Source organism: Seriola aureovittata, chromosome 3, assembly GCF_021018895.1.
Source record: "Seriola aureovittata isolate HTS-2021-v1 ecotype China chromosome 3, ASM2101889v1, whole genome shotgun sequence".
Taxonomy (NCBI): domain Eukaryota; kingdom Metazoa; phylum Chordata; class Actinopteri; order Carangiformes; family Carangidae; genus Seriola; species Seriola aureovittata.
The window spans coordinates 6,265,233-6,290,976 of NC_079366.1; the positions used below are offsets into that span (position 1 = coordinate 6,265,233).

The window sequence follows — 25,744 nt, forward strand, 5'->3', positions numbered from 1 at the left end:
TTGAGCAGTCTAGGAGTAATAAAAACTTTCTTATGTATTCCAATACATTATAATGGTATTTCTTCCTTAGGTGCAATAGATTATAACGAATGCTGTGCTGATAACAACAACCATGCATAATCCTCTGGCTCAGTCACAGGGCTTATAGTTGCCTGTTCACTTAACAAGATGTAACATAACATCAAAGAACATCAGGCCAGTTTTTTCAGCACTTTTAATTGGGAGGCTAACAATATATCCCAGGATGAGGGGAGACACATGCCTGTGACTTTAACTCTGGTGCTTGTTTATAGTTGCCTGATTATTTTTTACTGTTCATCTGGAAATAAAACAACCTTTCTGCCCTGAAGATGCTAAGGTTGCTAAAGACAAGAAATTTACATAATCAAAACTGCAGAGATTACCTTTGAGTTGAGGATGTGCCGGCTCCTGTGTTAGGAATTGGTATTGCTTTAGGAGAAAGACATACTAGAGATTGTTTGTAGCCTTAATGTTGCTGGGCTAGTTAGTTTGTACCTGTCTGTGTGTCTGACTAAGTTTAACCTGCAGGAGTTTCTCCTGGTTCATATGTTTTTTGCTGCCACAAAGGAAATAAATTCATAATGAGCCAGGAGGCTGAAAGACATCACAAGGCTGTGGAGGGGGAGGAACGGTTCTTTAAAGAGATGGAGAGGGAGGGGAGGAGGGACAGAGAGACTGTCGCTAGGGAGGATCACTTCCTAGTAGTCCTGGAGACACTGGTGAACAAGCAATATATATATATATATATACGTATATATATTTTAATATTTAGTCAACAGCAAAGAAATACTCACCCACATTAATGTCCGAGTTAAGTAAAATGATTTATCCCACTGCGTTTCAGAGGCAAATGTTGCATTTCTCGGCTTTAGTTACTGTTCAGTCCTGAGATGAAGCTTTTACACAACAGATCATTAAACAAGCTGAAAATGTAACACATGATCAACATTTGAACCAGTGGTTTCCAACCTCTTTGGCTTCTGATGTGTGTAGTGTGGGTCACATTTCAGATGTGTGAGCTGTTAAAAGCTTCACCAAACAGACTTTTACAAAGTATCTCCGCCTGCAGCAGCTACAACAGTAACTGTGGATTATACATTGATGTTTCAGTATTAATCATCAAATGATGTCATATATATTCATACACATATCTACATTGACATGTATAAACTGATATATCATATCATACCATATCATGAATTGCCATCCTGTGCCTGTCCTCGCCTCACATATGGCATCCAGATGTGCTGGTTCTGGGTGGTCCCCTGCTGCTCAGGAGATGACCTTGGGCATATAGATGACATCCAACTCCAGTGCCTTCAAGACAAAGGACTTCCACCTGGTCTTAAGAAGCCAGGTGGAGGGTATTTCTGGAGGTAATATATGGGGCTGTTCTTTAACACCCTTGCATCATGCACCGGTTCTGGGAAACCAGTGAAGATGTCAATAAACTTGGCTGTGGGGTCACAGACAGCCTGAAACTGGACAGAGAGGAACAGTTTTCTATTCAGGTAACAGGCTGCATCCTCTGTTGGTGGCCTCACACGTATGTGGCAGCCGTCAGTGCTGCCAACAACCCTGTTGAAAGCTGCAGACCTGGCCAAACGAGCAAACCCTGCTGCCAGGTGAGGCAGATCCTCCTCAGATGGAAGAATGGCGAACGATCGGGGGTAGGAGAGAGAGGACATTCTTGCTTGTTTTGTGGGGTGTGTGAAATTCCTGGATGCCCTGAAGGATTCCCTGGAGAGACGGAAGTCCATTCTGAGTCTGACATTTAGCTGGCAGGACTTCCTGGGGTTTGGAGACTGAAGAAAGAAAAACACAGAACATAACTCAGCATCAGTTTCCTTAAATAAAATACACTGAACTTTATTTTAATGTTAGTATGTGTTTTCTTTTACTTTGCACTTTGCACAACTGTAGCTATCTGTAACACACAGCAGTGCATACATGAATAGACGTCATGAACTGTATCTATTTTAATGTCTATTCCTCTGCTGTCATTCTTATACAATCAGTGTGTGTTGGTGTGAAGACCAATCGGAACACAGGCAATTATGACTTAGGTAGTTCTGCATAACAGTAGCCTGTGGGTTATCTACCTTCTATTCTGCATGTCCAATTTGCATGAATACAGCAACTTACCACCAGATAAGAGTGCGTTAATGTAGATGTATTCTGACGCCTGCACATGCACTGTTATGCTGTTATGTGCTTTTATGTAATGATCAGTGGAGCTAGAGCGCAGACAATTACAACCTTAGATGACAGTTTGTTTGCTGAAGTTTGATGTAAAGGTACCGCTGCACAACAACAGTCTGGTCGATGGGCTACGTTGATCACAGCAAGAACAATACATAAATCAACAAACGCAGGTTGTCAGACATTAGAAGTAATCAGACATGTTGTTGGCGTCAGTGGAAAGAAACACAAAAGAAACTCATCATTTTTACCTCAAGATGGCTGACAATCCCGCAAATGTTTTGGTATGGTGACCATAGCATTCATACGTCGGGATTGTCAGTTACGGTGAGAGCACAACAGCTGTCTTTGACTCGGGGTACACGACCCTGTCAGAATTCACACACTATGCCAGTGAGGACTATATGTGCGTGCACTAATGGAAGTATGTGATTTGACACACGGCACATGTCTAACCTGTGAGAACCTGACCTCCAGCCTATTATGAGAGCCATTATTTAGTTGAAGGTGGAATTAAAAATACAGTTTGTCAAGATTGTTTTTTGTTAGTGTGTTTGTTTTTTTGTTTATGTTGGTGATGTGACCTTTTAAACTTTAAATCTTTTTCATTCCTCAGATAACAAGCCAAGGAGTCTACAGTCATGTGTGAGGCGGTACTAGCACGCTAACAATGATCACACAATGATGCTAGGATGCTGATGATGATGAGCTGAGGCCGATGGAAATGTGAGTTTTGCTGGTATTTGGTCATAAACCACATATTGACCTGATAAAAAGAGACCAAAGGTTTTAACATCCATCTTCAGCATGAATGTGTGCACAAAATTTCATAACAATCTATCCTATAGCCGTTGCCATATTTCAGTCTGGATCAAAGTGGTGGATAAAAACAACTGCAGCTGTAACACAAGAGCCGTGTCTCAAACCGGAGACTTCAGTCAGTGCACTCACATGTCATGTCACGTGTCATGTGACATGGAAATTACACCCCCCTTGGTGCTGACAACATGTCCTCCATCCTCCGTTGCTGTTTTCAGAAGTTTGAGAAAATATGTTGATGGCCCCTCCCCTTCTGCTACCTAGCCAAAATGGCGACCGTTGAGGGTGAGAAGTGTCCAGTGTTCCACACTCGATGTTGCCGTACGTGTCAGTGTGAACGGACTGTGGAGCCCCTCGTCCAAGGATGTGATTTGAGATAGAGCATTAGCTTAAATTTGCAACAGCTATTACCTATTCCTTAACCTGCAAGAGGCGACATCAATGTGTACACTGCTGCTGCTATTATTTTCCTCTCCTATAGGTGGTGCAGGATGGCACGTGTGCAACTTCTGTGACTCCAGTCTGTGTCTGAGCCTGCGATACAAACCAGTTCCATGAAGTGTTCTGCGCCAGAAAATAAAAATAAAAGATTTTGTTGATTTAGCTTCTAAAATAAGAACATCACAGAGCTACCTCCTGCTGCGTGAACATATTGTGCACCACTATTGCTCATGCATGTGTTATGGCTTACACTGGCCTGGTGTTCATGAGCACACAGCATTTTCCACGCAGAGTTTTCTGTGCAGCATTAAAATGGCATAACATAATTCCCTTAAGCACTGCACATCATAAAAAGTGCGAAGCATGCACACACAAGCTGATCACTGAACCGATCACACACTATTAAAGACACGCTGACACCATAAGCTTTTAAAACACAATTACCCATATTAAAGAAGCGCGTGATTCAACAGGATGAATGTGGTGTGGTAGTGGCGCTGCCCATGGTGCTGAAAAGCAGTCTGAGGCTTCTGACTATTTCATGCTTCATTCTGCAGCAGAGTGGGTGCCACACACCACACAGAACCTGAGACAACTCAGTTTAGAAATTGCTGAATATACTACTCTGTAAATAAGGACTCTGGCCAAAAGCAGTGTTGTTTTGTGTGTGTGTGTGTGTGTGTGTGTGTGTTGGATTTTCCGTGGTGTTTTTAAGCACAGCCTTTCACCAAATGCTTTCATTACCTCATTGTGCAACTGCCATGCAAGTAGGAATAAGATTAAGGAGACCATGTTGAGAGCATTTTGTTTGTATGTAATTAAAGAGATATGTAGATGTAAAGCATGTACAGTGTGTGAGAAAGAATGGTTTGTGCTTGTGTGTGTTCTGTATGTTAAAGTGTGTGTGGAGCTGGGCCATAAAGAGTCTGCTCTGACGAAACAATAACCAGAGGCTCTCCCTGCTTATCTCTCAATCACTTTGTTCATGGAAACAAATCTATTATATTACATTTCTCTCTCTCTCTCTCTCTCTCTCACACACACACACACACACACACACACACACACACACACTAAAATACGTAATATAATTTCTGACTGCCATATTTCCCCTCTGCACACAGACTGCAGCAGAAATGGTGGTTCCCTCGTGTATGTGTCAGCATGTTGTGAGCATATATGTCTGCATGTGTGCACAAAATCCTGAATCTGTGTGATATCAGTATTATGCAACAGTGTTGCTAATCAAAGTGAGTGGGTGCATGCACATTTGAATGTATAAAGCCATTATCTTCTCTGGCTGTGTTCGAAACCACACCCCAGTGCACTACATTTACCCTCTGCTCAGCAAGCCAGCTGTCAATCAACCACAGAAACCAACAAGGAACAGTAGTTTAAACCACACCCCTATATCACAACTTTCTGTGTGTATAGGCAACCTCTGTTCTTTTGTAGAACTACGGACAAAGGGCTTTTTAGCATGCATATCATCTGTCTGTTAAAATACATGAGCTGTCACTCTGTCTTGTGCTGTTAGTAATGTTAAGATAAAAGACAAGTATGACAAGTGATGCTGTTCTGGTGTCAACAGTATATTCACGTTGACAGGCAGCGGCGGCGTTTTAAATTGACAAAGTCTGGATTTATTGAGTATTCATATGAAAGTTTTCATCTGGTGAACAATAGGCTATACACTGAGAAACAACTCAGAGTACAGAGTCCCTCCCATAAGTATAATGAGTGTGTACATACTGTAAAAGAACAGGGAGCAAAAAGAGAGACAGACAGGTGAACAGCTGGACACACACACACACACACACACACACACAAGTGGGAGGGTATTCCTTTCAGACTGAATGGTCTGCCCTGACAGACACTGCCAGTCAGTCTCCCGCTGCTCTTTATTGGGTTAGAGCTATCACAAGAGGACCAGGTGGCCAACAGGCTGCAGGCAGTCCACTTCTGGGAAGGACACACGCACACAACCAAACACACTTCCATGCACACCCAGATTTGCGAATACAGATGCATGTCCACAAACACAGTGACTGACTCTAGTGCCCTTTTAAAAAAAAGTGGGCAATTTGTGGTCAGATCCCACACCAGCCGCCTCCTGTGCACATCAGAATATATCTGAGGGGGATGAAAATGAGGAAGGACTGGCATCAATTTAACTGAACGACGACAACCCTGTCAAATGATTCTGCCGTCTCCTGTACAGCTTGATTAAACTAATTTGTCACAGAGGCAATCTTTCTTTCCTTGTAATCAGAATCACTCTCTCTCCCTCTCTCTCTCTCTCTGTGTGTGTGTGTGTGTGTGTGTGTGTGTGCGTGTGTTTGTGTGTGTCTCAGTCGCCTGTGTTATTTTGGTTATTTCTCTCCATCTGTCTTGATGTTGTCTTCCAGTTTTTATGCGCTGCTCCCTTATGTCTCTCCTCACTTCTTTCCCTTGGTGGCACATTAATGTCCCTCACCTCCTCTCTTCTCTGCAGTTCCCTGTATGCTTCTCTCTCTTAGTGTATTTAACAACCAACAGTCTTAACCACTGTAATTCTACTTTATTTTCTGCTTTAAAAGATGCAGCTTTAATTTGGAAAACTCCTTTTAAACACTGAGATGTTGCTGTGGGACATATACACACACATCCTGGCATGCACCTTTACAGTAAATACATGTGTATAATAGAGAACATACACAAACACACATCCATGAACATATCAACTGAATATTCATGCATATACTCATGAATTAAATCATTTAAGTCTCTAACTGCCTATAGTGAAGCACATTAAAATCCTTTGAGTCTGTTGTAATGAATTTAGAGGGTTTGAATACAGGAAAACCACTGATAGGAGCTCTGTAAATTATTTAAAACAAGGTAGACATGAGTGAAGTGTCTAAATGTTTCACGAGTCCTGGATGTGCCTCTCCTGGGAGATGTTGTTTCCTGTTCAACTTTGCTCTTCTCAATGTGATTCTCACCTTGCTTTGATTCTATCGCTGTCTTTTATTACCTCTCATCCGTGTCTGTTTGTCTGTTAGCAGGATTATGCAAAAAGTCCCGAAACGGTTTGCACAATATCGTGTGGGTTGAGAAAAGATCCCATTAAATTTTGGTGTAGATCCTGTTAAAGGGATTTTTTTTTTAAATCACTCTCCTTAACATTGCGACACAAGGTTGTCTATGTCTAGATCTTGATGTCAAAAAATCAGACAGATTTATAGTGCAAATACAAAAGGTTTTATGTGTGTTGTATGTAATGCCTCTAAAGCTTTTGATCGCATGAATTAAGAAAAATGATTTAACAAATTATATGAATAGATTTCTAGTGAGAATCCTGGTTCTCTGGTATGCACGTCTGACAATGCGAGTTAGATGGAGAAATTCTGTGTCTGTACCGCTCCATGTGAATAATGGAGTTCAACAAGGTGTTATTTTGTCTTCTTTTCTCTACATGACCTGTCAGTGCAGATGTAGAACATGCCGCGTGGCTGGTAATTCTCTCATTAACCACCTTATGCAGATGATTTGGTGATTTTCTGTCCATGTGATGCTGGTCTTCAACAGTTATTGAGGGTATGTTGAGGGTATAAGATTTTGACATCAAATGTAATGCAAACAAGTATAATATCATGATTGTCAGAAGTTGGTAATTCCTGACTTCTTCCTGTCCAGTAGTTTCCTTCAAGAGTGTAATGAGATTAAATATTTAGGACATTACATAACCAACGACCCACTATATTTTTCCCACCTGTGGTGCTGCTACAGAAGAGGCACACTCACAGGGATTTATGATGACAACATGAGGCTGCTGCCGAATGCCAAAGCCAAATGGTTGTCAATGTTGATGTGCGTATCTGCTCGGCTGTAATATGAACTCTGACACTCTATGTGTAGGTTACCTGATTTTGCAACAGTATTATCTCAGCCTTAACCAATCCTGAGCTGAGCTCTGTCAGGTTCTCGGCTTGAATGTGGAACCATTGGCGTTTCAGCCTGTAAGCAAATGTCTGATTATTATTATTATTATTATTATTATTATTATGTCTTTTGTTTTTATGTAGATTTATTTTCCTCTTGCTATGGACCCCCATTAGTTGTATCCTTAATGAGGATTGGATTAATAAAACAGGAATGAAAAATAAATGGTGGAGATCCAGATAATAATCTGGAAGAAAATGTTTGGCCTCAGCAGATGTAAGCACTCTACTGAGTGCCATTCTAGTTTATTTCAATACTGCATTTTTCTTTTGTTCCATCTCTTTCCTGCTGAGTGAGGTGAATTAATAGCTGAATTGAGTAGCTAATCACAGCATAGTGACTGAGCAGGGAATGCCTATTTCCAGCTCAACCTTTGGCCTCAGTGGGAGAACATGAAGATTAGAGCAGAGGAGTGAAAAGGACAACTGGAAGGTGAGCTATAAATGGAGGAGGGGAACTACAGGGAGAAAAATGCAGGAATAGAAGGTATGGAGTATATAAGGGCAGCACTTTATTTCCATGTTCCTGTATGGAAACATTATTTGCTTCAGGACACATCATCAGTTATGCCTCTGGTATCATTAGATCTTTCAACATAATACAACCTACAGGCAACCCAGTTTGTGTCCAGATTTCCAACTTAGTCCTCCATAGTGCTTCTTGAGCCAAAGCATTTCTAAAGCTCCCTACCCCTTCAGTGATGCCGCTGATGGCTCTTCTCCTCCCCTCTCCCTTAATGCCCACCAAGATGAGGGCTTGTCAGACATACGTCAAGCAGCAATACCCCTGAATTCAGTCTCTCTGGAAAGCTCCTTGCTGTCAAGCCACCCTTTCCTCATTCAGTAACAAGGCCTTTGTGTTCAGACATTTTCCTTTCAAAGGCTTCATGATCCTCCCAAGGGACAGTCAGCACCTTCAGGACGGCTTATTTTGGTGAATTACGACAAGAAAATTCCTGTTTGCAGTGAGTTGGGTGATTTTCGGTTGTTTCTTCACACCATTGATGCTCCCCTGCTCTCATGAAGGTGATAGGGCATGTTTCCATCATAACCTGAGCAGATGGCTTTTAACAATGACCTTCAAGCCTCAACCATGTCTCCATCTTCAGTGTCTCTCCCCAGTGCCACAGCTGCCCAAGCTCTGCTCCGAGGCTACATGTTGAGAACAGAGTGCAGTCTCAGACAATGGATACATGTTAAGGTTTAACAAGCAGGAGAGAACATTTTATAATCAAAGTATGGAGATCTTTCTGTAACTCACTGGTACTGCCCCAACTCAGGTGGCATCCTTTGTACTTATTAACATGTGATCTACTTCTAAAAATGTTCTGATTTTGGGTATTGACATTTACATCTGGTATTAATATGAATTGTGAGTCTCTTGATTCCAATATCTGATCTGACATCTGGTATGTGATTGAATGTCAATATGCAATTTAGATTGGTGGAGTTGATGATGAAGAGAAACCACGCTGTTGTATTGGCTCTGCATCTACTGCTATTAAACGTTGTATTTTCACATTTTTATTTGGAGCATATATGTGTTAATTATCTCACAATTAAGGAAACAATGGAGACAGATGCTCAGCAAAGGTCCCCAGCTGTCTTTGAACTGATAATTGTATGGTTCATTGTCAGCGTCTTTAAGTCAAACTGAAATCACATGCATTTATATGTATTATTTTCTACAATTATACTAGAAGTAAAAAGTCCTTTTCGTCTGAGCTTGCTGGAGGGGCGTGTCAATGTCTGTGATTAAGTGTAAAGATGTCTTGATATTTGATTGTTTAAACCACATCCAGGTGAGGAGGATGTTCAAGACACTTTCTAACCAAATGTTGACACTTTATAAATGCCTCTCTCTCTCTCTCTCCGAGACACACATGTAATCTTTACTCCTCCCAGGTGTAACCATGTCAGTATGCACTGTGTGGAATTAACCTCTACATGGTCTGTCACCTGAGATAATGGAGCTGGAATTACACAGAAATGAACTGTCACTCTCCCTTTCTCCTTAAAATAACACAGTTAAAGGAGAAAAAAGTTTCTCATACCAACATACAGAAGGTGCACCATGTATTTGTAGCGTTTATCTGATCCCGATCAGTTGGGTGTGTATTACTTCCGGTTCATAAATGATTTATTTTGTGTTCATTTATAGATAGTTGTTACTGTAACTGGCTATTGCTAGCTAAATTGTTCTCCTGCTAGCTGAACTGTTAGCATACTGTTCTGACTAAGACGCTAAGGTGCACAAGTTATTCTTCTTACGGTGTTTATGGCAGTTACCAAAAAGCTTCTGGTACATTACCACCACCCCCACAAGGAGCACAGACAGCTGATAATTTCTGATCTCACCAAAGACGAGACGTGGCTGAGTGTAAACAGAAAAGCCTTAAATGATAGTTTTCTGTGGATACAAGACACTTGACCTGACAAGTAGCTAGCTAGTGCTTTGAATACTATTGCAATAGGCTAATTGTTGATTTTGTATTCACATCATGTTTTTTATATTATTACCATTTAACTTCGACTTTGACCCTGTTCAGCTGCAGTGTCAACTAAATTTCATAAGCACGGCAATCTAAGAGGATCTTGAACCAAGGGTGGTATTTAATCAGAGAGATGAGAAGAAGAGACATGCTGGGTGGAATGAAGTGGCTGTTTGCCAGCTGACTGGCAGTCTCCATTTGTCTGTTCTGACATAAAATTGTGCCTTTGTCTCACTCTCCTCTTTTCTCCTTCCTCCTCTGCGCTCTCCTCCTCACCTCCCTCCCAGAACACGTGGGACATGGGAGTAGTTGACCAGATAGTCCGGTGAGTCATTGTCAGAGTAGCAAAACACCCACAGGTCAAGCGACAGTTGCAGAGAATACACGGCCCTCCTGTCTTCATATGTTGGCACTGCTACTGACAATCTGATTTAAAGGACTGGTCAGAGCTCACAGTAAATGTGTGGCCAGGCTTGCCTTTGTGTAATAACAAGAATAGACTATGGTCAGTGCTGTAAGTAAGGCTGGTGACTAAGAGGAGGAGGGGGAGGAGGTGAGCCAGTTTACCTTTACTACTGTGACACAGCATAAATCACCAAGGCATAAAACCAGTGACTCAAGAATATGTTTTTGTCAAATATGTGTAATAAAACATAAATAGTATGGACTCGTATGTGAGGGAACATGCAGTGATTCTTTTGTCACCTGATAGAGGATAGATAGGGAGAGCAGAGCAGGAGCTGCTAAGGACAAACGCCCTTCAAACACTTTCACCAGATTGTTCTAACATTTTGACATTGCTCTTAACTGTGAGCCTGGCAAAATATAGACACTGCACATACACACACATATATATATATATATGAGCATGTGCCTGAAGTGGATTTTCGACATATTTTGAAATTACTTCAGGAAAAGCAGTCTCTGTGTTTTGGCCAAAGCAGCTCCAACTGGTAAAACAGTAGGGAGAGAGGGGAGGATGGAGAAGGAAAGAGCAGGGAGAGATGTGTTGTTGGGGAAATGCCAAGAGGAAAGAAAATAGTAGCACTAAAGATATGTGAAGGGTACAGGGAAGTTGTAAACAGAGGGATAAAGAGGGATTCATGGATAAGAGCTGGCCAGTAAAGGATTTCACAGAACAGAGGTCCTGTAAAGCCCAGGGAGAGCTTCAGCTTCTGATCTATTTCCTGGACACACTTTGAATCACATCACCACAGAAACATATCAAATGATACACTTTCCACTATTTTGTTGTTTTTTGCATTTATATGGGCATATGTCAGTTACATCCTGGATCCACAACCATGCAGTGTTCCTGTTATTAATGGCTTATTATCTTATTACTTATTTCTACAGGGTCACTGACGTCATGAAGTAGCATGCGATCCTGGGAGTTGTTGTCTTTGTCATCATTACTCTCAGTTTAAATTCCTACAATGTCAGTCGTTAAGAAGAGTTTTACCTCAGGTCTCACCTTCTCCAAATCAAACAGACCAGGTGATTATAACTGTTAAAAACACTGAATAAAGCAGTTTCACTAGAAGTCAGTGTTTCGCCGACGCTGTATTGCAGACATGGGACGTTAGGGAAGGGCTGGGAGCTGAAATGGACAATTACCATGTTTAAAATCACGGATTTCTACAGGTTTTTACAAGTATATAACTCAGCAAAATATATATCATATATCATATATATATATATATATATATATATATATATATATATCTTTTTTTTTATCATAGGTCTTAGCATTTTAATGTGGAACAGTTACATATTTTAACTTTTAGCACATACAGTAGGTAATCAAGTAGTGTATGACATTATGGGTATCAGTTTTGCAATCTGCCAGGTAAGATCCTGTTAGCTATTACATATTACATACACTATGACCTAAGCAGACATCTGCATTGGGTGAAATGGAGGGAAAAACCTTCTCACACCACCGCAGAGACACAGTTTAATTCACAGAGCTGCTGCCTCTGGCTTATAGCTGGGTGCTCCGACAAACAAATCCCGGGTGGGAGACAAGTGAGGGAGCATGCTGTCACTGCAGTGGCAAAATATTTCACACTTCAAAGACATTTTTTAAAATACATGTATTACCAAAACTGCCCAGTCCTCTAAGTGGGTATTATAAATGTGTTTACATTGCTGTATACTGTATGTGATTCTATTAACACTAGAAACAGCAGAGAGAGACTGGGACCACAGTTAGAAATCATACAGCCTCTATCTGACAATGCAGGGTCTATAATTCCCTTGTGCACCGTGAAATTTTATTTCTGTAGAAAATACAATACATCGCAACAAGCAACGAAATGCTCCGCAAAAGGATTAAGAGGCCACCACAGTGTCACCGTCTCATGACTCTGAAGCCTGCTGACGTTGACGTTGGACTCGCTAAATCGAGAGCATGTTCTGAAAATAGACAAATTGTGGCGTCTTTGCCAGAGGAAACACTTAAAATTCTTCATCTTCATTATACATGTACAGCCTTATGTCCCTGAAGGGCTTGCATCATGTAGTAGATGCGGCTACTTCAGTGCAAACTTCAGCTGATCCCGCTCGCTAAGCGCTAACCTTGAGGCAGTCCCCTTGACGGGCACATCGGCATTCAATGCACACACTCCCATCCTACTGCATGTCACTGCACTGCCAAAACTGTTTTTGTTTATTCTGACCAGTCAGCGATCTGCCTTTGAGTTGACATAAACCTTTCACACAATCAGTATTCAAATGGCCAGTACAAGATGACATACTGTAAGCTGGTGTGTAATGATTCACTCTGAGGAAGGTATAGGTAATGAAACATGCTGTGGCTACACAATTACATACCTGTTTTTCTCCTTCTCACCCTTATCAAACTGATATGCCTGCATGCACACACACACGCACATGCACACACACACACGCACACAAACTAAGATCACATTTCTTTTTTCCACTCTATATGGAAGAATGATAATCCATAGGAAGGACAACTTAATTTAATGATATTGGACTGTGAAAGGATAAAGTCTGTGTGGCCGTATTGAATTTCCAACAACAAAGCTCCCAACAATGTATTCATATGACTTTCACATAACCTAGTTAGTAAGTCACAGAAGGACTGAAGGAAATAAATGAATCTATATGGTCTTTGCATGGCGTAATTTTAAAGGAGGGGTGATTTAAATGAAACTGAATAGAGTCAAGGCCTGCACTGCTTTACAATAAGTGAGAATTTACTCATTAATGTGGCATACACTATACCTGTGAACATGCATACATACTTACATGTACAGTGTCACATACTCTATTTCTCTGTACCAGCATGAAGGCTATTACCTCAGCAGTATAAATGCAGTTATTCATTTAAAGTGTATAAAAGAAAAGAAATGCAGCTCAGCCTTTCAATTACTGTTGGCACAGTTCAAGTTTAAATTGAATACATCTACAGTTTGAATACACTATGGATTCCACACTGACTCCAGACTAAGTGAAATAAAATGGTCAAGATCCTGCACAATTAACGCTTTCTGGTTTATTGGAAAGCAAAGAAATGTAAAAACATGTGAAAACTAGAATTACCCCAACCTCTCCAGTTGTAGTTAGTATGTAAATGCTTGGGTTGTGGCCAAAAACATATTTTGTGACTAGATTTAGAGACGTTTTTCAGGAAAGCACCTAGCGGAAAATCAAGAGACTTTTTGGACGAAACTAATATACTTTCCATAGAAGAGAGTCACCAGCAGGGGTTAAAGTGGGCCAGAACGATAGAACGATACCTTTGATTAATAAGTAGATAAGTAGGTAGTTGAAACAGAGGGCGACACAGATGAACAGACAGACTTATCCAGGAATACATAAAATCTCTATGTTACAAATCATCCAAATTTGGCATGTTTAGAGGTAGTTGTGCTGCCTCAAAGTGGCCCAAAAAAATCAAAGAATTAAGAATTATTGGGAATTAAGAAGCATTCCCATGGAAAAAATGCTACAATAGACAGATGACAGGAGAAAATGCCTGATTTGTGCAGTGAGCAGAGTAACAAGTTCTGGGTAAATTGTTTCTTTAGTTAATTTTCCATCACATTTATCAGACCATTATTAGCAAACCTTAATGTATTGCTCAGAAAACAATCAAGTTTCCAGGTCTTTGACTCAGAGTGATTCGGCTTGTTGAACACTGTGAGCTGCAATTATTAACCTGAGATAATTCACTCCTGCACAGTTATTCCTGTGCATTTACACAGTTACTCTCATGGCATGAAAATTGCGTTTTCTAAAATTCCATTTTGCTCTTTACTGAATAAAGTAAAACAAATAAACAAAGCTGCACTGCTCTCACAATTCAGCAAACTAAAAATCTTTTTTTCTCTTGGTAACAATCCTCTGCGTGTTCCGACAGAGGAAAAAGTGTTTCTGTTACTTAATTTGACATTTTACCTGTTATTTAAAGTGTAATTTAGACAGTAATCCCTTAAGAAAGAAACATTTTGGCGACTATCTCTGTGTATTACAGCTTTGATCCGGCACGCTGTAGAAAGTTTTAGACACTAAGTGACTTCATATTGGAAAACTCGCTGCTTTCATGTTATATCTTCAAGAAGGAGGTCTGGTTGGCGTGACAAGACTGTGGCATGAAAAGCTTTCAACTACAACTAAAGTTTAATTAAAATTTTAGCTTTTTTGTTATGAAAGTTATTAAAATCCCTTATGAAGAAAGCGCTCATGAAACTCAATGATTGTATGTTATCTACTTTTCAAACCTGCACTGGCATCATTCACAGAGCCAGGCTGTTTATTTTTACTTTTAATTTTAGAAACACTTTACAGGTTTTCTTCCTCAGATCAAAGATGAGTAAGAAAAAGAATAGAAATAATATTACACCACTGCAATGGGGATCAAGGTCATTATTATACTCTATCTTTATTTGTGTTTGGAGACGTGTGGGCAGTCTACCTCCTCTAGACTCTCAGCAGCTTCAATGCAGCAGTAATAAAAGGAATGTGGGTAAAGAATTGTGACTATACGCAGAAAAATAACCTAAACCAGAATGCACTTTATCTACACACACGGGTCCATTATCAAGATCTATCTATTGTCGCAGGGTAAACTGCATGGTCTACAATCATTCGAACCCCTCTCATAATCAAGAACAAGGAGGCCAAGGATGAATCTGTCATAACCATAGATCAGCGCTGTGAGAGATGTGAAAAATAGGACTCCAGCTTTCGACATGAACTCTTTGAAAGTTTTTCTGCCCTCAGATTTTCTCTGATTTATTCCCTCTTTTCTCTCTCTCTCTGTCTGTATAGTGTCCACCAGTTTCTGCCTGTTTGTCAAGATACCGTGAGGTGGAAAGTTTACATGTGTGGCTTGTCATACATATTTTCACAATTGGTTCTGTAATACACACAGTCAGCGTGTAATGTCAAGTCATAACACCAGTCAACAGTGGGAGTCGTGTTTCTGTCTGGGAATGGCAGAAAATAGCGTTTTCTTCATATAGTAGACAGTAGCAGCGTGCACAGCTCCAAATACTCCAGCAATGTGTCGGCCGCGCGGTCGTTACTGTCTGAACGGAACAAACAGATACTGGCACTCACAGATACATAGTCGTATTGTATCAAATGATAGGGATATAAACATTCAGATATAAACCATCATCAGCGTAAACAATAGTAGTGGAAGTGATCGTTTGGAGAGGTGAGCTTTAAACCCTAATTGACAGAGAGAAAACATGATTGCTCAATGAGATACGTGAAAGAATAAGATGAAGCGACACCCGCAAGGACGGAGGTGTAGCCGTGACAACAGCATCACATTATGACAAACAGCTAAACTAATAGTTAAAGAACAAACACCCTCGTCAAGAACTGCTACTACAGGGATACCTAAGAACAACAAGTCTTCCAACCTGAACAACAACAATACTTTGTATCGATGTATGTACATTTGTATGACCTCAATAGAGGAAAAGAAGATTTTGAGAATTATCTATGCTTAAGAATGTCCCAAGAGATTAAAAGTTAGTAAAGGGCACAAACTCAAACCCAGAAAATAGACAAAACTCTATTGAGATTTGACAATAATAGGGACATACAGCACATAAAAGGCAGAGACAGAGAATAGAAGACAATATGCCCAAAAATTCAGAACCTTCAAGTAAATATATAATGGAAAATTACATAATAGAAACATTACATAATGAAAAGAGAGGTTCCTAAATACTAACAACAGTCACCAGAAATAATTAAATTAGCAAAGACAAATGGCATGTAGGCCTGTAGTGTTTAAATCAAAAGCTATATTTCCACGCTGAGAACATCTTCCTTCTCATACAGCATGTGAAAGCCATGCTGTATGAGAAGTTAGAGTTGATGTTAGAAATGAAAAAAAGTACAATTGTATGTCTCCCACACAATGACAACCACATCCTGATAAATAGTGTGTTGAAATTATAAGGTAAATCCAAGCACAGCAGAAAAGAGCCCCAGCTTGTCAACAATTTCCTCTTGCCAACATATCCGTTCCAGCTATATGCTGGGAGGAAGCGATGAGGCAAGGCAGCTGTTGATAAGATGTCACACAGGCACATCCTGTTAATCAAACAACATTTTCATCTCTTCATTGTTTTAAGACATATCTGAAGATACGCCATTAAACCCACTATTACTGACAATCCTTCCTTTGGTGTGCTTCTATACCTTTTTCTTATACAAATATCAACCCTTAGAAAATATTTTGTGTAGGGAAATTAAATCACAAGAGTCAAACTAAGACAGACTCCAAAACAAATCCAAGACCATATCTTTATTAGCATAATCATACATTTGAAAATGCTAATTCAGGAAGCATCCTCGTGGAGTGTGTGGTTGTGCCTGGCAGTTGCCAGAAAGCATCTGGGTTTCATTACAAGCGCATACTGTTACCAAGCCTCAGTGTCCTCTTCTTGTTCTTGTCTGACTTTAATATACTGCTTGGAAACCTGGTGAATTGCTGTAGAAAGCTAATCTTCATTTACATATTCATGGGAACCTGATTCTCATCGTTCATCTCTCACTAGGTGCTTTTAGACAGCATTAAGGAGCTGGCACTGAGGGCTGTCGACACAAAATATCTTCAACTGAGCAGCACTTTTAAATGCAATTATGCATCGTTAAAAAACAAAAACATATGAGGTGCATGAATATTACACATAATACTGGACAATATAACATACAGGAGTTATATAAGAGTCTGTAAATGTAATATACTGTAGATAATACATAGTTTTAAAACTTGAGATGCAATAATTCATATTCAATTATTCATCTCATTATTGTGTAATGTCATAGAGAGGTGAAATGTTCAAATGTTTGTCTTTTGAATTGTTTGTTAAAATGCTCTCTCTCTCTCTCTTTGTTGACTCACGTTCCCTTTTCTTTCTTTGCCCAAACATGCAGAGAGCACATACAGCATCACACATCAGATTCTGGTTCTCCCTCCCACATCAAGCACTATTAATAATACGAGAATGAGCGGTCGACTTCATAAAGAACAACCTGTTCTCATTCACATGGGCCGAGAAATATGGACACAATATATTCTAAAGGTTTGCTGCAAGTTTAAAAGCAGGTTGAGTCAGAGCAGAGAGCTTTCTGTATCCAGGGACTTTGTGTTTGTGGCTGGACAGGCTGCAATTTGAACCTACGAACTTGTAATTATAATGCATAATAACATACAGCCTTAGCCTTAAATAATGTTTCTGCTGGTGTATTTGTGTGAATTATAGTGGGAGACAGCACTTATTGAATATCCATCCATCCATCCATCCATCCATCCATCCATTTGCTGCCCATGTCTCCCGTATCTAAATCTGCCATTGAATGCAACGATGGCTGAAGCTCATATCAAGCGACAATCACCACCGCCTGCTCCTGGCAAGAAACCATGTTTGGCGGCAGAGAAAACGAGCACATAAACTGGTAAAGAAAAAGCTACATAAAGTGTTTCAGTAATGAAACACCAGAACATGAGGCTGAGGCACCTGGTTTGGTTTGGTTGGCATTTGGTTTGTGTTGTTTCTGTTGCTGCACCATACAACATTGCATTCACACACTTCCTCACTCATGCACTCATTTACACTGCTGATCTTACAGATTACACATACCATTGTTAGTTTAGGTTCTTCTTCTAGATTTATTGTCTGTTTTTTTTAAATACAACATTTGTTAATTGGCTTGTCTGTGTGCATCTCCCTTGTATCATGGCCGTGCGGCCCGGTTTGTGAAAACAGCACCTATAGCATAGGTAAGGTTAGGGAACTAGGTCAAACAATAATAAGGCCAATAAATGATATCTATGATATATTATGGTCAGGGTTAGGAAACAGTGAATAGAAATGCAATTGTTAATTGCAGGTCTTTGATGAGACAAAGCCTCCTGCATGAAAGTCTGATGCCCATCCACAACCACACCCTTACTTTCTACCTCACTACATGAGGGCAGACTACCTCCTACGTCAGAGAGGGATGTAGATCAAGAGGTGCTGATGGGTTTATCTTTTCTCTCTTAGACAGATAAAAGAAGACTATTTCACCCCTCTTGCATACACCATACTGCCTGCCTCAAGAGCCGGTTCACACACATACATTAAGGAGTAATACACTCACGAGTGCCTGCATACACAAACACACACACACGCACGCACGCACGCACGCACGCACGCACACACACGCGCGCGTCTGGGGATACTTAACACTGCCACTTTCCATCAATTGTCTATATCCTTCACTTCATTACTCTATCTCCATTTCAGAGATAGAAGCGTGGGATGAGCATTTCAATCCATTCCTCTTCCATCCTACTGACAGGTGACAAATTAAAGGAAAAACTAACATAGTAAGTGTTTTAGTAAAGTGCTACCAGAAGTGCCCCCAGTGCAAATTCAGCTCCAGTGATCCTTAACATAGACTCTGGAGGGATGAACACCAATATATATTCCCTCATGATGGAGGTGTAGACTGCTGCCAATCATGTAAATCCAAAATCAATCACAGGCCTTCACTTGGGTTGAGATCTGGTGATTGTGAAGGCCACAGCACACGATTTACTGACCATTTACTGACCCGCTTGTGCCCTGTAAGGTAGCATCTCCACTCATTTATTCACATTTTCCTTTAATCTGTCACCGACCTGCATACGCCTCCAAGTCCTTTACTGCCTACATTTTCTGTTTATATCTCAACATAAGTTGATTTTGCGAGTCAGTTTCCACCTACGGAAGTCAAGTGGACCCTCTTTCTGTGTCTCTCTATTCTATTGTGCATCTCTGACCACTCTGTTTCCCTAAGTATCACAGGTTAATACTGGGAGAAGGAGCTAATTCACTTCTTGTAGGAGACCTTATAGGGATCGCCTTTCACTTTCCCCTCTCTCTCCCCCATTTAGTCAATCCCTCCACCACTTCCTCAATTCCCATCCTTTGGCCTTCCCCTATCATATGCTCTGGTGGTCTATGCCTATTGATAGTACCTGACGGATAAGGAAGGAATAAAAATATGCCGCCCCCCATTCCTCTCTGTTTTGCTCTTTTCCTTGCATCCAGCCCTGTCTTCTCTCATCCTGGCTTATCACTCGCTCTGGTGGTCCATACTGTAAGACCAGAGGGACAGATGTGGTAATGCTGCAAGTCATTGAAGTGTATATCTGTGTGTGTGAGTGTGCGAGCTACTCAGGTGAGCTCAGGCCATAAATTAACAAATCAGGATGCAGATGGAGCGAGGAAGCAGCTCATCCTAATCCAGTGTTTCTATTCCAGCATGGTTAACCACGTGATTTATGGGTAATGTGCATGTCTGGGTCTGATGGGGATGGAAAGTGGACAGGGGTGGCTATACATGTGTGTACGCTGTGATACACTGTGTGGCTGCTCTGTGTTTAAGTGCAGCTGTGGCTGATGGACTACGTCGTGATTGACAGGGAGGTGGGAGTCTGATGGTGGTGTTATAACCACATCGCGCTCTAACCGTCTCTCTGTCTCTTTCGACTCCCATCTGTTGTCTTTCATCTGCGTCATCACAATGACCCCTTTCCCCCCTTTTATGATTTTCATTTTATCTGATGTTCGCTGCCCTCACCTTTGCTCTCTCTCTCTGCTGAGCAGCCTGAAATTTGGGTGAATGAAACACAGATATCATCTGCGCAAATGTGAAATCAAAGCCGTGCTCTCAAATACAGTTCTTACAATATTTTCAACATATAAGTAGAACAACAAATATTTCTCTGAAAGTTGTCTGATTTGCAGAGATGGAAGGTGAAAGCAAGGGAAAAAGAGGGTGGGAAAGTAAAATAACAAGATGTCTGTGGCTGCAGAGTGATTCTACTTTAATCGTATAAAGAGAAGAAAGAAGCCTGGGAGACAAGAATGAACCAGGACAGAATGAGATGGAGAGATAGTGAGATGTGGGTGGATGTTGGAGAAAAGACAATAGTAACTACATTAGAAGCCCTGTAGCCCTAGGCACTGGCAAAATTGCATTTCCTGCTGAGAAAAACAACATGAAAACAAGTCCACAAAGGAGAGGGAATTCGCAGCTCTGCCGATACGGAGCTGCTATTCACTGTTAAAACATCAACATGAATATGCAGCCAAGCACACGCCCACGGATATGCAACCACATGCTTGCACGTGGAGAAAAAGACAGACCAACACTCACACTGTTTACAGAAACTACATTTACAAATTCTGTATTTTTAAGAATTACACTTGAAGTTAAAACAACACTACTGTCTACGGTCTTGCTAACAGCTCTGTGAGGCTTTATTTGTCAATTTAAAGAAAACAAGGTTTAAGATGGATAAAAGTTGACATTTGAAATTTGTGTGTGATCAGTTGGTGGTGAAGCACACATATAAACATGTTGGTGTCAGAGTAAACAACAACACAAAATAACAGTTAGAAGTGATGGTTGTGTGCCTTTATGATTTGGACAGTACACCATACATTAAAGGGCAGGTTAGCATTTTCTGAAGTCTTTCTTAAAACAACATTTGCATGTGCATACGAACACCGAAACACAACTGCTGCTTCTGCTCTGCTTCTCCTCTCCATCATACAGAAATTCAATCTCAACACAATTTCATTGTAAGTGATGGTGGACAAAATCCACAGTGTTTGTTGAATGTAAAAATATACTCTAACTTCAGCTGAAACTAATTTGCTTTGGGGATCTTTTTAGTTCCAAATACCTGTTTGTGTTTCTCCAGACAGTGTTTCCTTTTGGAGCTGCAGCAGGGGGACAATAAGGAAAAGATTACGTTTGGCACTAAAAAGACTATAACTTTGATAGATATCCCCTTTAACCCAGACCACTTAAGCCTCGTGTTAACTTCAGCCACACTTTAGAAAAAAAGTATCCATTTGCACCCAGGTGAAAATAGTCAGACAGCAGCTATAGGGCTGCCATTTATTACGTGCCATACTCCAGGTGGCGTTCTAAATGTCTGCCGCCATCAAGCACTTATTAAACATTGCTTTTTTTTAGCAGAAAGGCTTTAAGTCAGGTGAGATTCAAGAGTCCATGTATGGAGGAGGTTGTGGTGGATGAATGGGTGAAGCACACAACTTTCCACCAGGTGGCTAGCGTTTGACTCCGGTGTGAAATCAGGAGTTGATACTCACTTATTTTTATATATAATTGACTTATCTTTTTTCTTATTGTATTCAGTTTTCAGTCGGAGGTTGGTTAGGTTTAGTCACCAAAACTACTTAGTTATGTTTAGGAAAAGATCATGGTTAGAGTCAAAATATAAACTACCCTCTCATGTTAATCATGTTTCAGAAAGGTTTTCTGCCTGAACTTCTGTGATTCATTGAAGTGGTCCAGGAGAGACAAAAACCCGGGTTTAAATAGTCACATTGGCTATCCACCCCAGGTGCAAATAGCATTGTTGGCTACAGACACATGGGTGCAAATAGCATCTGCCAAAAAATATGTATGTACACTATATGTATAGTAACATTTTTCGTGTCTTTATTGAATACATCCATTAAATATTTACAGTGATGAAGGAAAATGTAGGTAAACTCTGGTTGAACCTCTTTGGCAAGAATGACCTCAAACAAGCTCCTCCATTCCTCCTACAGAACCGCTTCAGCTGAGACTTATTCTTAGGATCTCTGGTGTGAACGGCTCTCTGGGTCATTTCACAGCGTCTGTACTGGGTTATGGTCTTGGCTTTGACTGGGCCACTCCAAAATTTGAGTTTACTTGGTACATTTTGTAGTGGATATACTTCAATGTTTAGGGTCTTTGTCCTGATGCGTCACCAACTTCTACTGAACTTCAGCAGGTGGACGGACACCCTGACAATTTTATTATCTGTGTTCTTCCCAAACAATTCATCCTCAATCTAGCAGACTACAAAGCATTTTCCCACTTACCTGCTCAGGTATCGTGGTATCAAAACAGTTTCAACAGTGTGTACAGTGAGGTTAAAAAAAGACAACAATCAAGGCAATTCTGTACTGTTAAAGAAATAAACTTCTTCCTGGTGCATAGAATGGCAGCAATATCAGAAAACAACTTTCCAGTTGGAGCAGAGTATGTCAATAACATGCTCAATGCAATACCCAGAGCTGCAGGTTTATAAGAGGTCAGTGACTGTTTACTACTTTGTATTTGTATACTATGTTTGGCGAAACTGACATGTTGGGGAATGTGCCATTAACCAATGGACAGACAAAACAACTGACAATGACTTGCTAATGACATGCTAATGAACGCTGATATGCAAAATTTTCTCTAAATCTAAAATACAGCTGATGTTGATGGCGGTGTCACCTATTTGTAAGTATATGGTCATGAACCAAAGTAGATCCATTTAAATTTAGTCCTGTGATAGCGCTAGATGGAAAATCAAGGTATCACCAATGTTATCAAGGTTCACCCTTAATGTCTTTTCCCAGAAGAATGGAAGTTCTGTGGAGATAATTCATTCAGAACAAAAAATGTCTACCTGCTAATGGAGTTAGACGAACAGTTGAAGGCTTACCAAAGTCATTAGGATACATTATCTAGGAACCATGAACGTCTCCACCAAATGTTGGTCCAATCCATCCAGACATCAAAATATTTCTGTGGATAAATGAAAACATTGACCTGCTGGTTAAAGTACATACTGTACAATGTGAAGAAAACAATGACCTGGATTAAGAGTTACAGTGACGATATATTTCAAGCAGTTCAAACACTGCAGAACATCAGTCATATGAACGTACAATATTCAAATAGAAAACTCCTAAGGGAGTAAGGGAAGGTCTATATATATCTCACTCAAGACACATTCATATATATACAAGTGAGAGTGGGTGCACTGTAGGAAGCAGCGTATATAATTAACATGACCTTTAACTACTGATTACACATGTCTGTTTGCATGAGCTCTCTCTGGCCACTGGGGAGGGCTGCTTGGGAGCAGAGGTGAAAATGCGTGAGTGCACATCTGTACTTTGTTTACTCTTCACTTCCTCTTCAGGAATTCATGAGGAAAGAAACTGCAAATGACCTTTATCATGCTAAAGCTTGGTTGCCATATCGAGCAGCTCACACGATATCATGGTATCACCGCTGTAGATTCACGTCCGTGGGTACTCATTGCTGTCCAGTCCAAGCTGGTGCTTGTGCTTTGGGTTGTTGTCCTGCTGAAAGAACCAAGAACTTCACCTTGTTTTCTGACACCGGGTAACAGTCTCCAGTACCATCGCAGCAAAGCAGCCCATACAGTACAATAGAAGCTCCACCATGTTTTACTGTGGGTAGGGTGCTCTTTTTCTGATGGGCTTCATTTCATCTCCCATAAACAAACTACATTTCCAAAGAGCTCGACTTTGGTCTCATCTGTCCAACATTATCCCAGAAAGACTGTGGCTTATCTATCAAAAGTTTTGCAAACATTATTCTTGCCTTTCTGTGGCTCTCTTTCAATGGAGACGTCCTCCTTGGCCTTAGCCCATGGAGCCCTATACTTGGTTTAGTTTGTGGCATATGTTAATGGATGAAACCATCACTCCAGATTGCTCCAGGTCAGGTTGAATAGCTCCAGCTGTCTTGCGTGGTAAATTTTCCACAATTTTTATCAAGCTTCACTGACTTATCTCATGCAGTTTTTCCTTATCGCCACATCCTGGAAGTGTCTTAAAAGTTGTATGACTGTGAATCTTCTTGATAAAAGTACAAACTGTTAAAACACGGATTTTAGCATCTTTGGTGATTGCCTTGTAGCTGTTGGAAAATCCTCTTTTCATGAAGTAAACCATCATTCAATGGTTAGTTCTAGTCCTGTGGGCACTGAAAATTAAATTCTTAATTAATTATTTTTTGTTTGAGAAACCAATTTAAAGTCATGGAAAGGGTTCCAATAATTCTGTCCAGCGTACATATTCTTTGGATTATTTCACTATCGTGCAAGTTTTTTTTTCTTTTGTTCAGTAACCTTGGGCATTTTATTGAAATATTTTGGTTATACAAAATTGGTTCATTATCACTTATTTCTGAAGATATTCTGAATTAAGTACTTCAGGCTTGCCAATAATTTTGACCTTGACTGTTTAGGGACCAAGCTTAATAAGTAAAGCACTGCCGCACAAACACAGAGCTAGTGCTTAACACTAGCAATAATTGACATTTTACCATCTGACAGCACAACCGACCATAATACGAAGGTTTACCATTGGCTCAGTAATTAGGCTACTTAACCTAATTTTGTGTTTTATTTTTATTACACTGTCCACTGATGCTGCAGAGGTATGATATGAAGCAGCCAGAGAAGCAGAGAGTCAGAGATCAACCCAAGAAGTTTGGGGCTTCTCGCTATACCTAGTTGCTGGATCTGGGACCTGGTCCTGGATGGACAGTTGAGGCAACACATGGCTAAATCAGGTCTGAGGTCCTTCATGCTTATTATGACTTTTGTCAGCAGAGCTAAAGCTGAACTTGCCTTGTGAAAACTGCATGTAGGAGTCTGTAAAAGGGCTCTGGTCAGCAACTGTGACATGAAGGGCCAAAAGGCAGGACGGTGCTTTCACACAAAGGTGAACATTAAATGTTGTGTGTGGTAATTTCTCCACACATTTCACACTTCTCTTAGCTGCATGTAGGCGAACATGGGGTGGTCATAGAGAAGTTTTAATGTTGTCTCATTTATTTTTATTTTTCAAACCAACCTCCCAACAGGAGCTGGATGAACTGATCAGTTTGCTTGAGAAGATATTTTACTTAATGCACAGTATATCTTCACAGCATGTGAGGAGGTGTTAAAAGCCTTGAGATGGCTCTTAAGATTAGAAATGGCTGATTCACGGGAGATCAACTACCACTACAAAAGAAGCTGCAGGAAAACTCTAATGAAAATTTTCTATGCGCTGCAAAATGTGTAAGTTAGTGACCTCAGTGGAATGAGCGGGGCATCATCTTAGAACATCCAATCATCTTGTTCTTCTAATACACACATGGTCACAAGGTGTGTTATCTCATTTTGCATGTATGGTTGATATGATTAATCAAAAAATGTATCAATTGGGGATCACCAGGTAGAGCGCACACCACAACTCAGTCCTTACTGCAGCGGCCAGGGTTTGAATCCTACGCGGCCCCTTTGCTGCATGTCTTTCCCTCTCTCTCCCCAGTTTTCCTGTCACTCTCTCACTGTCCCTATCCCATTAAAGGCAAAAAAACTGCCATAAAAAATAACTTAAAAAAAAAAATTAGTCTGTCAACAGTAATAGTGTTGTAAGTAACAACAATTGTGATAATTGA

General features: G+C 40.5%; 1 long non-coding RNA gene across 1 annotated transcript; it reads right to left on the reverse strand.

Moving 5' to 3' along the window:
- Positions 1-653: 653 nt before the first annotated feature.
- On the reverse strand, positions 654-23,066 carry LOC130166761 (uncharacterized). The gene is made up of 3 exons (XR_008827200.1): positions 22,983-23,066; positions 21,177-21,213; positions 654-1,826 (listed from the first exon to the last, which is right to left on the reverse strand). It is a non-coding gene; the product is annotated as an uncharacterized LOC130166761 (long non-coding RNA).
- Between the last annotated feature and the right edge of the window lie 2,678 nt (positions 23,067-25,744).